General features: G+C 45.9%; 1 pseudogene; it reads right to left on the minus strand.

Annotated features, from left to right (window-relative positions):
- Nucleotides 1-307: 307 nt before the first annotated feature.
- The window catches only part of LOC124039616, a 306,037-nt pseudogene continuing 292,949 nt past the window's right edge, over nt 308-13,395 (minus strand).

The raw sequence follows: 13,395 nt of genomic DNA on the forward strand, positions 1-13,395 counted from the left end.
TAACACAGTCTAGTAGAAAGAGGAGAGAGGGGTTGGGGAGGGGGGGGTGGGGGTGACATAGGGGCAGTAGAATACATCAGTGTCAACTCCTGTTCAGTGATCAGGTGCTGTTCTGAGGGACGGGGAGGACGAGGGTAAATACTAACACAGTCTAGTAGAAAGAGGAGAGAGTCTAGGGGTTGGGGAGTGGGGGGGGTGACATAGGGGCAGTAGAATACATCAGTGTCAACTCCTGTTCAGTGATCAGGTGCTGTTCTGAGGGACGGGGGAGGACGAGGGTAAATACTAACACAGTCTAGTAGAAAGAGGAGAGAGGGGTTGGGGAGGGGGGGGGGGGTGACATAGGGGCAGTAGAATACATCAGTGTCAACTCCTGTTCAGTGATCAGGTGCTGTTCTGAGGGACGGGGGAGGACGAGGGTAAATACTAACACAGTCTAGTAGAAAGAGGAGAGAGGGGTTGGGGGAGTGGGGGGAGGGGGTCAGGGATGAGACAGAGTAAAGATAATCAAGTTCAGGGACATTTTATCGTAGAAAGGCGACAGGGGGGGGCAGTGCAAAAGCGTCCGGTTCCAAAACACCGTCTTTCTTCCCCTCGGCCTAAATCCGTAGAGGTGCGATGGGATGACCCTGTTCAGCAGTTCAGTTCTATCCTCCAGTAACCAACATTCACTCAAGTTTAAGAGACTCAGTCCAGGTAAGCTGTGAGGGCTGTGGTGCAGGGGTTAGGGGGGGGGGGTATCTTTCAGCCCAGCTAACCAGAATTCAAGTACTCCAGTGCCACCTCATAGCAGAACTTGTATTGATCCTGTGGATGAATGGGAAGAAGAGTACATCATTATTGACGATGACTGGACAAGACATGGCTGCATTGACTTTGCCTTTAATTCATTATAATGGCTGAGTTATTCACAGTATTATTTTCTCCTTATTGTAAACGTCAACAGACATTTCAATCACTTAATAATTCTGGACTCAAGTTGAATAGACTTTGGCAACCCGACTTGTCCCAGAAGTACCCAACTGTAGGCTTCGTAGTGAGGACCAGTAAACCACTCTAAGGGTTAGCAGTGCCCCCCCCCCCGATCCATGTAATGTTATTCCTTATGATCTAAAAGAGAAAACTGATCCTAGATCAGGACCGGTTCTTACCAGTAAGTCGACCATGTTGGGTTTGTTGTTCCTCAGTGTTTTGACTGCGTGGAACACGTCAACCGAACGCTGATGGCGGAGCATCTCGCACACGATGCTGATCGCACAGAACGTCCCGCTGCGTCCTCCACCATTCCTGAGAGAGAAAGAAAGAAAGAAAGGAAGGAAGGAGAAAGAATGGGGTAGATAATAGAACAAGACATAATATTAAATGATTATACATATATACATCTACCTATAACACACAAAAAAAACTGTCAGAATTGCTAAGCGTTAGCAACCCTGACTTAAAATCATCTTAACTTTTTTATTTCTTTGTAATTATACAAGTTAAAAAACGTTCTACCTGCAGGCTTGATACTTCCAACTAATTGTAAGCTTCATTAATGAATAACATTATCAGTGATGTATGGTGGTTGATTCATGACATGTTCTGCCCCTGAACAAGGCACTTAACCCACTGTTCCCCCGGCGCCAAAGACGTGGATGTCGATTATGGCAGCCCCCCTACACCTCTCGGATTCAGAGGGGTTGGGTTAAATGCCGAAGACACATTTCAGTTGAAGGCATTCAGTTGTACAAATGACTAGGTATCCCCCCTTTCTTTTTCCTTTCAAAGAGCTTGACTAAACTTATCAGCGAAACTTTCTGTGCTTGCTGTTCTTGATTTTGCCCTCTAGATGGCGCCACACTACTGTCAATCCACCATTGCACACTATTGGCTACCCACTGACACTAATGTGTGGAACATAGCCTATTGCTGGCACTCTAAGTAGTTCGTAAATGAAAAGCTGCTCTTTCTCAGAACCGTTTCCAGATGTGCAAATTTACTGTTTTTACAGCACTGTCTTGAAAGTCAAAGAGCTTTTAAGAGTTGCAAGAGGAGAGCGTCACAAAGGAAGCAGTTTGAGTTCAGTGGATGCATACTCTCTCAACCCCCTTAGCAGTTGACCTCTGTCAATCTCCACATGTCTCTGGCCTTAAGCATGTTTCAAGAATGTTCCGGTGAAATGTCCAAAATGGCATACTATTGCCCATATAGAGCCCTGGTCAAAAGGAGTGCACTATATAGGGAAAAGGGTGTAGCTCAAGATACGTTGAGACGGTTGCGATGGCTGTCATAGCCCAGGTTGTTTGGACATAAGGATGCAGGGAGGGAGCTCTGTGATTGAGACTAAACTAGCAGTCTAAACATTTACTGGAGGGTGGGGTCAGTGTTGTCTTTCTGACGTTTGTTTAGTGGCAGACCCTGCTGGCTTCGTTCAGTGTGTGTATTGTGTGTGCTGATTGTCTCTGGTTTAAAGTGTGTGTGTGTGCTGCTCTGGTCGGGGGCGATTGGAATCTCTTCGGAGACTCTAATGAGAGTTGTATGTGGGTGAGTCTTTTGGACTCTCTGGCTTACAGACCAGGCCAGTAACCCTGTTAAACAGCACCAGCCACAGATTACATCAACAATGACCCTGTCGTCCACACATACACTCCTCCGTTCCCATCATCCCTCCCTCCCTCCGTTTTACGATTTGATTTCCCACCCAACTAGGGCCTCAGGAAACGAGGGAGACTCTCACGGCTTCCCTCTCTCCTCTCCTCCCCTCCATATATCCGAGTAAAGTGGGGCTGCTGGAGATAAGGAAGGGCAGATTGAGCTGAGACAGAGACCCACCCAGAGGCCTCTCCCACCGGAGCATTACGATCTAGATCTGGGCAGCATCGGGAACTACAAGCTCATTTGATTTGATTATCTCCCTCTGGTAAACTCAACAGCCTCTCTCCTCTATTTCTCCTATTTAGTAAGTGGAGATCACCTGGGTCGGATTGCACATTCAAATTCATACTGTGATATCACACTGATTTATCCAGTTAAATAGTATACTTGGGCCAGACTAATGGGTCAAATATTGAGATACAGATATTGTGATTGTTTTTTTGAAATGATTTTGAATTAATGATATAGTCTTGAAGAATATGTCCAGCCCCATTCCTGAGATTTATAGCAAACCAAGTGGCAGGGCTGCTATTTCGTTGTTTTTCGAATTACGAAGTGGAACTTTAAACTCCTTTGTGCTTGAACGGTTCATTTTGATGACTGCCAGTGTTTGTATGAGCATTGAGCGCTTTCTGGTGGGCCTTCAAAATGTCAGTTTGCAGAAGGCTGTCAGAAGGCAGGATGGTGTGCTGTGAGGACTGCATCCCCATGGAAAGTGTATGTGATCACCATCAGAGAGGAGGACAGTGACATTTCTCACTGTCCCATCGGAGTGGTCCAGTGTCACTGTGACCCCGGTGGCATTTTGGGCGGCTATGTTGGATCGAATTAGAAGGGTGGTTTTGGGGGGTTACATCAAATACCTAAGAACCCCCTACTCTTTCCACCCATTTGGGAAGTCCAGAGCTAGTAAAGGTTTACTGTGCAGTACTAGGTGTAGGTTGAGACATGACTGCTAGGTACTTACAGACAGTGTACGACGGTGCGTCCCTCCCCTCCGTCATACTCCTCCTGCCACTTGTCCACCTGGCGGATGAGCTTGAGGAAGGAGCGCTTGGACACAGGTGTGTCCCGGTACATAGGCCAGCCCAGGAACTGGAACTGTTGCACCATGCGATACCCGTCCTGTGGCTGGAGAGAGAGAAATGGACGTGTTAGAATTACCGTGTGTGTGTCTATGTCTGTTATAGTAGCTATAGGAACAGGAGTGTGTGTGTGTCTATGTCTGCTATAGTAGCTGTAGTAACAGGAGTGTGTGTGTGTGTGTGTGTGTGTGTGTGTCTGCTATAGTAGCTGTAGGAACAGGAGTGTGTGTGTGTCTGCTATAGTAGCTGTAGGAACATGAGTGCGTGTGTGTGAGTGTGTGTGTGTCTATGTCTGCTATAGTAGCTGTAGGAACAGGAGTGTGTGTGTCTGCTATAGTAGCTGTAGGATCAGGAGTGTGTGTGTGTGAGTGTGTGTGTGTCTATGTCTGCTATAGTAGCTGTAGGAACAGGAGTGTGTGTGTCTGCTATAGTAGCAGTAGGAACAGGAGGGTGTGTGTCTATGTCTGCTATAGTAGCTGTGGAAACAGGAGTGTGTGTGTGTGTCTGTCTGCTATAGTAGCTGTAGGAACAGGAGTGTGTGTGTGTGTGTGTCTGTTATAGTAGCTGTAGGAACAGGAGTGTGTGTGTGTGTGTCTGTTATAGTAGCTATAGGAACAGGAGTGTGTGTGTGTGTCTGTTATAGTAGCTGTAGGAACAGGAGTGTGTGTGTGTGTGTCTGTTATAGTAGCTGTAGGAACAGGAGTGTGTATGTGTGTCTGCTATAGTAGCAGTAGGAAAATGAGTGTGTGTGTGTCTATGTCTGCTATAGTAGCAGTAGGAACAGGAGTGTGTGTGTGTGTGTATGTCTGCTATAGTAGCAGTAGGAACAGGAGTGTGTGTGTGTGTGTCTAAGTCTGCTATAGTAGCTGTAGGAACAGGTGTGTGTGTGTCTATGTCTGCAATAGTAGCTGTAGGAACAGGAGTTTGTGTGTGTGTGTGTGTGTGTGTGTGTGTGTGTGTGTGTGTGTGTGTGTGTGTGTGTGTGTGTGTGTGTGTGTGTGTGTGTGTGTGTGTGTGTGTGTGTGTGTGTGTGTGTGTGTCTGTCTGCTATAGTAGCTGTAGGAACAGGAGTGTGTGTGTGTGTGTGTCTGCTATAGTAGCTGTAGGAAGAGGTGTGTGTGTGTGTGTGTGTGTGTCTGTCTGTCTGCTATAGTAGCTGTAGGAACAGGAGTGTGTGTGTGTGTCTGTCTATGTCTGCTATAGCAGCTGTAGGAACAGGAGAGTGTGTGTGTGTGTGTGTGTGTGTGTGTGTGTGTGTGTGTGTGTGTGTGTGTGTGTGTGTGTGTGTGTGTGTGTGTGTGTGTGTGTGTGTGTGTGTGTGTGTGTGTGTGTGTGTGTGTGTCTGCTATAGTAGCTGTAGGAACAGGTGTGTGTGTGTGTGTGTGTCTGTCTATGTCTGTTATAGTAGCTGTAGGAACAGGAGTTTGTGTGTGTGTGTGTGTCTGTCTATGTCTGTTATAGTAGCTGTAGGAACAGGAGTTTGTGTGTGTCTGTTATAGTAGCTGTAGGAACAGGAGTGTGTGTGTCTGCTATAGTAGCTGTAGGAACAGGAGTGTGTGTGTGTGTGTGTCTGCTATAGTAGCTGTAGGAACAGGAGTGTGTGTGTGTCTATGTCTGCTATAGTAGCAGTAGGAACAGGAGTGTGTGTGTGTCTATGTCTGCTATAGTAGCTGTAGGAACAGGAGTGTGTATGTGTGTCTGCTATAGTAGCAGTAGGAAAAGGAGTGTGTGTGTGTCTATGTCTGCTATAGTAGCAGTAGGAACAGGAGTGTGTGTGTGTCTATGTCTGCTATAGTAGCAGTAGGAACAGGAGTTTGTGTGTGTGTGTCTGTCTATGTCTGCTATAGTAGCTGTAGGAACAGGAGTGTGTGTGTGTGTCTGCTATAGTAGCTGTAGGAAGAGGTGTGTGTGTGTGTCTGTCTATGTCTGCTATAGTAGCTGTAGGAACAGGAGTGTGTGTGTGTGTGTGTGTGTGTGTGTGTGTGTGTGTGTGTGTGTGTGTGTGTGTGTGTGTGTGTGTGTGTGTGTGTGTGTGTGTGTGTGTGTGTGTGTGTGTGTGTGTGTGTGTGTGTGTCTGTCTATGTCTGCTATAGTAGCTGTAGGAACAGGAGTGTGTGTGTGTGTGTGTGTGTGTGTGTCTGCTATAGTAGCTGTAGGAACAGGTGTGTGTGTGTGTGTGTGTGTGTGTCTGTCTATGTCTGTTATAGTAGCTGTAGGAACAGGAGTTTGTGTGTGTCTGTTATAGTAGCTGTAGGAACAGGAGTGTGTGTGTGTCTGCTATAGTAGCTGTAGGAACAAGAGTGTGTGTGTGTGTCTGCTATAGTAGCTGTAGGAACAGGAGTGTGTGTGTGTGTGCTATAGTAGCAGTAGGAACAGGAGTGTGTGTGTGTCTATGTCTGCTATAGTAGCTGTAGGAACAGGAGTGTGTGTCTATGTCTGCTATAGTAGCTGTAGGAACAGGAGTGTATGTGTGTGTGTGTGTGTCTGCTATAGTTGCTGTAGGAACAGGAGTTTGTGTGTGTCTGCTATAGTCACTGTAGGAACAGGAGTGTGTGTGTGTGCCTGTCTGCTATAGTAGCTGTAGGAACAGGAGTGTGTGTGTGTCTGCTATAGTCACTGTAGGAACAGGAGTGTGTGTGTGTGTGTCTATGTCTGCTATAGTAGCTGTAGGAACAGGAGTGTATGTGTGTGTGTGCGTGTCTGCTATAGTCGCTGTAGGAACAGGAGTGTGTGTGTGTGTGAGTGCCTGTCTGCTATAGTAGCTGTAGGAACAGGAGTGTGTGTGTGTCTGCTATAGTCACTGTAGGAACAGGAGTGTGTGTGTGTCTGCTATAGTCACTGTAGGAACAGGAGTGTGTGTGTGTCTGCTATAGTCACTGTAGGAACAGGAGTGTATGTGTGTGTGTGTGTGTCTGCTATAGTAGCTGTAGGAACAGGAGTGTGTGTGTGTCTGCTATAGTCACTGTAGGAACAGGAGTGTGTGTGTGGTGTGTATCTGCTATAGTCACTGTAGGAACAGGAGTGTGTGTGTGTGTCTGCTATAGTCACTGTAGGAACAGGAGTGTGTGTGTGGTGTGTATCTGCTATAGTCACATTAGGAACAGGAGTGTGTGTGTGTCTGCTATAGTCGCTGTAGGAACAGGAGTGTGTGTGTGTCTGCTATAGTCACATTAGGATCAGGAGTGTGTGTGTGTGTGTGTGTGTGTGTGTGTGTGTGTGTGTGTGTGTGTGTGTGTGTGTCTGCTATAGTAGCTGTAGGAACAGGAGTGTGTGTGTGTCTGCTATAGTCACTGTAGGAACAGGAGTGTGTGTGTGTCTATGTCTGCTATAGTAGCTGTAGGAACAGGAGTGTATGTGTGTGTGTGCGTGTCTGCTATAGTCGCTGTAGGAACAGGAGTGTGTGTGTTTGTGCCTGTCTGCTATAGTAGCTGTAGGAACAGGAGTGTGTGTGTGTCTGCTATAGTCACATTAGGAACAGGAATGTGTGTGTGTCTGCTATAGTCACTGTAGGAACAGGAGTGTGTGTGTGTCTGTCTATGTCTGCTATAGTAGCTGTAGGAACAGGAGTGTGTGTGTGTGTCTGCTATAGTCACTGTAGGAACAGGAGTGTGTATGTGGTGTGTGTCTGCTATAGTCACTGTAGGAACAGGAGTGTGTGTGTGTCTGCTATAGTCACTGTAGGAACAGGAGTGAGTGTGTGTCTGCTATAGTCACTGTAGGAACAGGAGTGTGTGTGTGTCTGCTATAGTCACTGTAGGAACAGGAGTGAGTGTGTGTCTGCTATAGTCACTGTAGGAACAGGAGTGTGTGTGTGGTGTTCTGTTTCGTACCCGTGCAGCGTTGTAGACGCGGAATATCCTGCTGATGATGTCCTCCTCCAGGTCAGCTGACACAAACTCCACCTGGATGGGCCCGTGGCGGTGCACGCCGTTCTCCGGCCAGTACTGGGGACACAGCTGCACACACACACACACACACACACACACACACACACACACACACACACACACACACACACACACACACACACACACACACACACACACACACACACACACACACACACACACACACACACACACACACACACACACACACACATCAAATGAGTCATTGAATGAGAGCCTATTGATTGCGTTGGAATTCACATTCACCCTCTTTTGATAACTGCAATTCTCTCATTGTCTTTCAAGGTCATGCCTTCAAACACACAAAAACATCTACAATTTAACAGTTCAGGAGAGTGAAACACCGCCTGACTATCCTGTTCTATTGAGCTGCCTCCTCAACAGCAGATGAGAGAAAACTCAATGACATCAACTAGGCATTCCAACATACATACACATATATATAGGAATGCCTAGTTGATGTCATTGTGTATATATATATATATATTGCTATAGCTGTGGTACTTGTTGCCGGGCTACAGTCAGAATAGGGAATGAGAGGATAGTGTAGTAACCCAGCTGGGTGGTGTTGCTAGGAAATGCTGCCACCTGCTATTCTTTGAACATTTTGACAGACAGGGCCCCAAGGCCATTTGAGGCAGACTCCTTCCCCTCCTCTTTCAAACCTACTGGTAGCGATCTGTCTATGATCATGTACTAATGACTAGTCTATGACGGAGACTGGAATGTCTGATAGTATGATAAAGGATTGCATGGCGTCACATGGTTTGGAGTGACTTGATTGGCCTCTCGTGTGTGTGTGTGTATGTTAGTCTTACCTGTGCTGGGTCTACGTCGTTGAGCATCACTATAGAGGTGCAGTGGTAGTCCAGCACCAGCCTCCAGAAGTCTTTGACCGTGTTGGGCAAGGGGTGCTGAGTAACGATGAACGCAGACGGCTGCTTGTAGCTCTGTGGAGGAGGAAAACGACGAGGAAGAGAAAGTCAGCAACCCCAAAATGAACAGAAAGACAGTATTTACATCACTAAGATCAAGGACATGTCATCTGGCCTTTAGTCATAATGCAGAGAATTCTCACAATCATGTTCAGGTTACTATGTGAGGTTGTATGTATGGAACGTATTTATTTCCAGATATTCATGACCGTTCTGAATGAATTCCACTATCAACACTAAGACCACATACTATATCCTTATTGTATATACCAAATATGCATGAGTATAATTGGTGACACATTATTTCCGTAAAGCCAATCCAAACTGAGTCATACTGCTGCGTTCGACAAAAAACACATTGCAATTATGAATGTCCATTTCCATGACGATGGGACAAATCCATCCAAAGCCATCTGTTTTTTAAATCATTTTCGATGAGGATGTAATTGTTGGTGGAAGCACAGAAAAAGCACTAGCCATCCATCAACATGATACACTGTCCCCCTACTGTTTAGGTTTGGCTGGGAAATGGCTGGCTAAGTAACATGGGGTGATTATTATAGAGATGGATGGGCTATTTACACACCAGCTATTTAACCACAGGACGCCCCAGGACTGCTGAGTCGCCCGCTGTCCCTTGCTCTCTCTCTGTTTCCTTCTCCCTCTACACTATTCCCCAACTCCTCCCTCTTCCGTCCCCGTTGCTCCCTCTATGTGTCTCTCCCACCCCCTGCCTCTCTCCTTTCTCCATAATAAAGAAGTTGTCACAGACAGCCAATATGCCACTAATCTACCACTAATAAAGTTTGCACTTCATTCAAAGCGCCAAATCTGCCCTTTATGTAGATCGGTGATTGAACAGTGACCTATCCACATCTTCATATTTCAGCACAATGATTCAAAAAGAACAGTTCCACTATTGACTCAGCACTTTCCCAGCAGTACATTTACATCCAACGACTTGCACAAGGACTGACACTGCAAGTCATTTAAAAAGGTTACGAGTGTGTGTGAGAATGAGTGTGTGTGTGAGAATGAGTGTGTGTGTGAATGAGTGTGTGTGTGTGAATGAGTGTGTGTGTGAGTGTGTGTGAAATGAAGAATGAGTGTGTGTGAGAATGAGAGAATGAGTGTGTGTGTGAGAATGAGTGTGTGTGTGAGAATGAGTGTGTGTGAGAATGAGTGTGTGTGTGAGAATGAGTGTGTGTGTGAATGAGTGTGTGTGTGAATGAGTGTGTGTGTGAGAATGAGTGTGTGTGTGAGAATGAGTGTGTGTGTGAGAATGAGTGTGTGTGTGAGAATGAGTGTGTGTGTGAGAATGAGTGTGTGTGTGAGAATGAGTGTGTGTGTGAGAATGAGTGTGTGTGTGATGATGAGTGTGTGTGTGAGAATGAGTGTGTGTGTGAGAATGAGTGTGTGTGTGAGAATGAGTGTGTGTGTGAGAATGAGTGTGTGTGTGAATGAGTGTGTGTGTGAGAATGAGTGTGTGTGTGAGAATGAGTGTGTGTGTGAGAATGAGTGTGTGTGTGAGACGTACGTCCATGAGAGCGGCGTTGATGTAGTTGGAACTCTCTCCGTCGATGGTGATGAGGAAGGGCAGACAGCGGTCTGGCGGGAGGACGTCCATGCAGCGGTTCTTCTCGTGGTTCCTGGGGAGCAGGGCGATGCTGCAGTCCTCCACACGCAACGTAGGAGTCACCATGTTCAGAGTCTGGAGGGAGGAAGGGATATGAGCCTGGTAGACACCTTCAATTGTGCCTTGGAGTGAAGAGCATTTATGTACACCAATATACTTATGCATTTGTGATGAACAACGCATGCCCTCACACACACACACACACACACACACACACACACACACACACACACACACACACACACACACACACACACACACACACACACACACACACACACACACACACACACACACACACACACACACACACACACACACACACACACACACACACACACACACACACAGTACCCTGAACTCCTCTTTGATCTGGCTGGAGTTAGTCTGGGGGTCCAGGCGGTTCATGTCATAGTAGACCGATCGCAGCTGGTTGGCTGGGATGGTGGTGTCCCCGCACAGACACGCCTCCAAGATGGCGTCATGGATGAACACGTACTGCTCCTGTAGGACAGAGCGGGCCACAGAATATCGTGAGGGACAGAAAGCCATGCAACGCCTAGACACACACCAGGAAGAGCTCACACTGAGAACAAAGCACCAATACTTACCTATACATTGAGGTAACATAGAAACATGACCAAACCAAAGTGATGATTGACTCAAGTCAAGTCATGACATGGTTCCAAAAGCCATTTTTGGTGAGATATCAAATCAAATCCTAATCCAATCCTCGGTTTTCCAATTGGTCTTGAGAAATACAGAATCCTGGATGGTAGACATTGGGGCTAAGTATTCTCTCATGTTGTTTAAACCCTTCTATGTTTGCTAAGACTGTGGCTGAGCCAACTGGTACCCTATGGACTTCCTTTCTCCGGGTAAGTAGTTCACTATATTAGGGAATAGGGTGCTATTACAGCCTGTCACCTCCACAGTGACCATTCCCATTGACCTTTCCTCTGTCAATACTACCACACTCTCTCTCTCTTTCCTCTGTCAATACTACCACTCTCTCTCTCTCTCTCTCTCTTTCCTCTGTCAATACTACTACTCTCTCTCTCTCTCTCTCTCTTCCTCTGTCAATACTACTCTCTCTCTCTTTCCTCTGTCAATACTACCACTCTCTCTCTCTTTCCTCTGTCAATACTACTACTCTCTCTCTCTCTCTCTTCCTCTGTCAATACTACCACTCTCTCTCTCTCTTTCCTCTGTCAATACTACTCTCTCTCTCTTTCCTCTGTCAATACTACCACTCTCTCTCTCTTTCCTCTGTCAATACTACCACTCTCTCTCTCCTCTGTCAATACTACCACTCTCTCTCTCTTTCTCTGTCAATACTACCACTCTCTTCTCCTCTCTGTCAATACTACTCTCTCTCTCTTCTGTCCTCTGTCAATACTACCACTACCACTCTCTCTCCTCTTTCCTCTGTCAATACTACCACTCTCTCTCTCTCTCTCTCCTCTGTCAATACTACCACTCTCTCTCTCTCTCTCTCTCTCTCTCTCTCTCTCTCTGTCAATACTACCACTCTCTCTCTCTCCTCTGTCAATACTACCACTCTCTCTCTCTCTTTCCTCTGTCAATACTACCACTCTCTCTCCCTCTTTCCTCTGTCAATACTACCACTCTCTCTCTTTCCTCTGTCAATACTAACACTCTCTCCCTCTTTCAATAGTACCACTCTCTCCCTCTTTCAATACTACCACTCTCTCTTTCCTCTGTCAATACTACTACTCTCTCTCACTCTTTCCTCTGTCAATACTACCACTCTCTCTCTTTCCTCTTTCAATACTACCACTCTCTCTCTCTTTCGTCTGTCAATACTACCACTCTCTCTCTCTTTCCTCTGTCAATACTACTCTCTCTCTCTCTTTCCTCTGTCAATACTACTCTCTCTCTCTCTTTCCTCTGTCAATACTACCACCCTCTCTCTTTCCTGTCAAGACTACCACCCTCTCTTTTTCCTCTGTCAATACTACTACTCTCTCTTTCCTCTGTCAATACTTCTCCCTCTTTCAATACTACCACTCTCTCTCTTTCCTCTGTCAATACTACCACTCTGTCAATACCTCTTTCAATACTACCACTCTCTCTCTCTGTCAATACCTCTGTCAATACTACCACTCTCTCCCCTCTTCAATACTACCACTCTGTCAATACTACCACTCTCTTTCCTCTGTCAATACTACCTCTCTTCTCCTCTGTCAATACTACCACTACTACTACCTCTCTCTCTCTGTCAATATTAAACCTCTCTGTCAATACTACCACTCTCTCTCCCTCTGTCAATACTACCACTCTCTCTCTTTCCTCTGTCAATACTACCACTCTCTCTCTCTTTCCTCTGTCAATACTACCACTCTCTCTCCTCTGTCAATACTCTCTCTCTCTCTCTCTCTTTCCTCTGTCAATACTACTCACTCTCTCTCTCTCTCTTTCCTCTGTCAATACTACTACTCTCTCTCTCTCTCTTTCCTCTGTCAAGACTACCTCTCTCTTTCCTCTGTCAATACTACCTCTCTCTTTCCTCTGCCAATACTACTACTCCCTCTCTCTTCTCCCCCTATTCCTCTCCTTCTCTTAGGAAAAAGGCCCGGGCTTGACGTAAATCATTTATGAAGTGACATTTCAGAAACGTCTCGACTTGTCACTTCTGACAAAATCCTTGGGAGCTGAGGGTCAGTGGTTTTCAGGTTAGGCTACTGTGATGTCAGACTCCTGTCCTTGGATATGGAGTTGGAGGTGAAATGGATTTGCAGCCTACCCGGTTATCATCGACATATGACGACAAGACACAAACTAGCTTTTTTTGTGCAACGGGAAGAAGAATGTCATTTATAAGATACAGCATGTGTTCCAAGTAAACTTTGAATAGTTTTTGAGCTATGAATTTGCCAGTTCACATCAATTAAAAGTATATGTCATGGGAATCAAACAAAGTAAAGCTCGCATACAGCACGACATTAGACACTTGTTTATTGTGCATTAATATAGTATGGTCAGGGAGTTAGTAGTTGGAACTTTAGCATGTTTATGCAATCTAACTCATCAGCTATTAACTATCTTTAAAAGCAAACACTAGTCTGTTGCATTTTTTCTCTGAGCTGAATAATATTTGCACAGGGCTAATGAGTTGGCTCATGTTCCTTGTCAAGTATCATTGTGTCACATTGTCTGTTTGGCCAGATGTT

Source organism: Oncorhynchus gorbuscha, linkage group LG07 (genome assembly GCF_021184085.1).
Source record: "Oncorhynchus gorbuscha isolate QuinsamMale2020 ecotype Even-year linkage group LG07, OgorEven_v1.0, whole genome shotgun sequence".
In the NCBI taxonomy this organism is placed as follows: Eukaryota; Metazoa; Chordata; class Actinopteri; order Salmoniformes; family Salmonidae; genus Oncorhynchus; species Oncorhynchus gorbuscha.